This window comes from Chinchilla lanigera, unplaced genomic scaffold (assembly GCF_000276665.1).
Source record: "Chinchilla lanigera isolate Chin_1 unplaced genomic scaffold, ChiLan1.0 scaffold00028, whole genome shotgun sequence".
NCBI classification, from domain to species: Eukaryota; Metazoa; Chordata; class Mammalia; order Rodentia; family Chinchillidae; genus Chinchilla; species Chinchilla lanigera.
Genome location: NW_004955429.1, coordinates 18,307,306 through 18,311,394, shown reverse-complemented (window position 1 = coordinate 18,311,394; position 4,089 = coordinate 18,307,306).

Below are 4,089 nucleotides of genomic sequence, written 5' to 3'. Positions count from 1 at the left end.
GTCTCAAACTTGCAACGATCCTCCTGCCTCAGCCTCCTGGGTGCTGGGATTACAGGTGTATGCCACCACACCTGGCCTGTAGGTCTATTTTAATAGTTTTAAAATAGTAGGCATCTTGGGCTGATGATGGTGTTCAGTTATAGACCATGTGCTTAGCATATATAAGGCCTTGGGTTCAACCCCCACATCCACCCAAAATAAATAAAAATCAAAGAGTATGTGTCTATGTGAGGTCTGCATATACTGGGGACCTATGCAGTGTAAAGCATGAATGTGCAGGCTTTGCATTAGATTCGCATGTTGCAAATTCTAGCACAAGCTTTGCATGTTAGCTTAGCTCAAATCCCGGCTTCATCATTGGACAAACCATGGGTCCTTGGGCAAGTTATCCATCTCTAAGATGGCAATTATGATAGTACTTATCTCATGGGGGTTTTCTCTGAAGATTCGCTGTTTATTATGTGTGAAGTACTTAAAGTAGTGCATGGCTTTAAATCAGTATGCATGGCACATTTTATTCAGTTTATTGATGTCTGGAGTGTGGAGTTGAGACCTGAATGTCTTTGGCTTTGAGGGTGAGAGCCACTCATTTAGATGTGGCTTTGCTCCATCGACTCCAGAGCAGTGGTTCTCTTTGCATGTTAAGTGACATCTGTGCTTCTTGTTCTTTAATATTTGACTATGAATTTGACTATCTAATTTAATTCGTGGTAGACTGTGAGCTGGTATTTTGACTTTTTGAGAAGACTGGTAACTCCCTTGAGGGGAGCGGATGGGCTGTCTGGTGGTTGTTGTATTGAAAGGTCTTTCCTTTTTTAAAAATAAAATCTAATTTCCTACTTCAGATAAATATACTTTTGTTTTTTCTCTAAGAGGAGATAAAAGTATCATTAAATATAGTCTTGGCCTCTATCTTTAGAGGGTCTACTCACTACATGCCTATTCTAGTATAATTTCTAGCTTCCACAAACTTGTATGTGACCAACCACTGTGTGTTATCTAGGTTATCATCATATTTAATTAGCATAAATAGAACAAGTATTGTCATTTTGGAAATATAAAATCCTACCCCTCTATTGTCTTCAAATAAAAACATGTATTTAATGTCATGAATGTGCACTGTGATAACCACAATAAAAATCAGCAGCTGAAAAAAAAAATCAGCAGCTGTCATTACTGCAAAATCAAAACATTGTTCCTTCGCTGTGTCAACCTTCTGTCATTGGTCTGCTAACATTTTAAAATGTTTGAGTTATAATAGTAATAAAAATGGAATTTCAGATTTATTATGCGTATCCAAGAAATTCATTCTGTGTTGGTGATAGCTTTAGTCTAAGTCAAATACTCAAATATTTATTCTCTCAGACTTTAGCCAAAATGCGTATTTAGAGCATCTCTGAATTTAACCCTTTGATAGACTTCACAAATGGAGTGGTAAGTCCTCCTTTTCTCTATAAGTAGCCTCTTCTATGGTCATTACAGTATTCCTATTTTATGGGGTTTAATTTCCCCATGGGGAGAAAGATTTATGGAAGCCCTTGCTAGGGATAGGGATATTCACATAGCTTCCAAGGTAGATCAGATATTTTCCTTTTTAAAAATTTTTGTTTTTTATGTTTATTTTGTACATGTCCGCAGCACATAGTTGTCTCAGTTACTTTCTTTGTTGCTAAGACAAAATATCCAACACACACAAGGTAAAGGAAAAGAGATTTATTTTGGCTCACAGTTTGTAGAGATTTCAGTCCATAGTTGGCTGGGGGCTGGGGATATACATCTCAGCAGCACAAGCATCTGCCTGGCAAGCACAAGGTCCTGAGTTCGATCCCTGGTACTAAAAAATAAAATAAAATAAAAAAACATAGTTGGCTGGTTCCAAGGCCAGCTGGCATGACAGAGAAGAAACAGTCCATGGCAGGCAGGCAGGAAACAGCAGGATCAAGGCAGTAGGAAGGATATACTTCCTACTACACCCCCAGTGACCCGCCTCTTTCCATCAGGATTTACTTTCCAACATCACATCCAGCTACATGCCCATCAGTGGACTAATCCATGATGAGTATCACACACCCATGATCCAGTCACCTTCCCAAAGCTCACCATATGAGTGCATGAGGCTTTGGGAGGGGTCTCTCTATATAAATCCTAACAATGGTGATTACATTTATCATGGAGAATTGGTATATATACATAATATGTCTTAATTCTTTTTACTTCCTGTCTTACTTTTCTCATTGCTGGGACAAAATACCTGACACCCAGAAGGTAACAGGTTTAGAGAGCCCTTCCTGATCCTCATTGAGGACTGGGAAGTTTATATTTATAATCCCATGGAAAAGTTATTGGAATCCTATGGAGGTAATTATAATCTACCACTTGCAGTGCAACACATGGCATAAATAAAGGCACAATAATATATCCAAAATGGTGGGGTATCAAGGGAGTCCTGAGTCCAGGTCTGATGATGGCTAACTGGAACAAAGCCTCGACCCAGGAATGAACCCAGATTTTTTTAAATTTTCATTTCTTCAGATTTTATTAATTCATGAAGGAGGGAGTGGCTCAGGGATGAGTGACTGTGAGAATGGTGGGAAGTACATGAGAGCCGTGAGCTGGGCTAAGTAGGAGGCCTGAGATCACCTCTGTAATATGAAGAGAGAGAGAAATACAGAAGGAATAATTTGCATAGCACAGTTGAGAGGGCTGGGGATTTAGCTCAGTGGCACAGCGCCTGCCTGGCAAGCGCAAGGTTGTGAGTTCAATTCCTGGTACCGGAAAAAAACCAAAAAAACCAAACCAAACCAAACCAAAACAATTGTGGTAGTGTGTGATGTTTTGGGGTCAGTGCTTCAGCTCTGATGTGTAATTGTTTATGCCCTGGGAAGGCATAGCCTCTTATCTTGAGGCTCGATCCCAGCTGACAGCACGGAGCACGGCTCTCCATCCCTCCTTGGCTCACGCGTTTTATTTGGGAGCTGCGGGTGTGGGGAAACACTGCCCTATAGTCTTTGCTTCAAAGACTGCACATCAGCACCTTGACTGGGCGGATTTTCACTGCTTAACGCCAACTGGAGGGATAAGGAAAAATCCCAGTCAGCTCTGTACATATCAATACATGGAAACAGGGTCAGGCTTAGCTAAAATGGAGATCACTGCTCTTCTTTCAAGGAGAATCATCCCGGTGATCCTCCACAAAGAGAAAAGATTTATTTCGGCTCACAGTTTGTAGAAGTTTCAGTCCACAGCTGGCTGGTTCCAAGGCAGGGCAATATGGCAAAGTGGCATCACAGAGGAGGAACAGAGCATGGCATGGCAAGCCAAAGGCAACAAGCAGCAAGCAGCAGAATAATAAGCCTCTATCTTTCTGCCCTTCTACATTCCATCCAAACTACAAGCGTATGGATTGGTGTCACCCATATCCAGGGTGGGGCTTCCTCATGAACACCCTTAATCCCAGCATCATGTCCTTAATCCGCATTCATACACCCAGCCACCTCGGAAACTCCCCACCTAGCACTGCACAAGGCTCTGGGGGATCCCAGACACCAGCCATAACACTTCCTTTTGCCCTCCCTCCCACATACTCCCTCCATCTCTAGTTTCCAATTTTATGTTGCTCTTTAAATTATTTATACTGTACTTCAGGTATCTCATGTAAGAGAAACCATGCAATTTTCATGCTTGTGTGTCATTTTATTTCACTTAATATTATGGTCTTATGATGCCTCCATTTTCCTATAAAATTATCCTTCTTTATTGTTGAATAGTACTCCATTGTGTGTATATATAGCACATTTTCCTTATCCATTCATCTGTTGATGGACGTGTAGGCTGCTTCCAAGATTTAGCTATTATGAACTGTGTGCCAAAAACATAGGTCATAGATGTATCACTGTAATGTAATGTCTTTAAATCTGTGACGAATATACCTAGAAGGAAAATAGCTGAGTCAAGTGGAATTTCTTCTTCTTCTTCTTCTTCTTCTTTTTTTTGTCTTTTTGAGACAGGGTCTCGCTATGCAGTTCAGGTTGGCCTTGAGCTCACTTTGTAGCCCAGGCTGGTCTCGAATTCACAACGATCCTCCTGCCT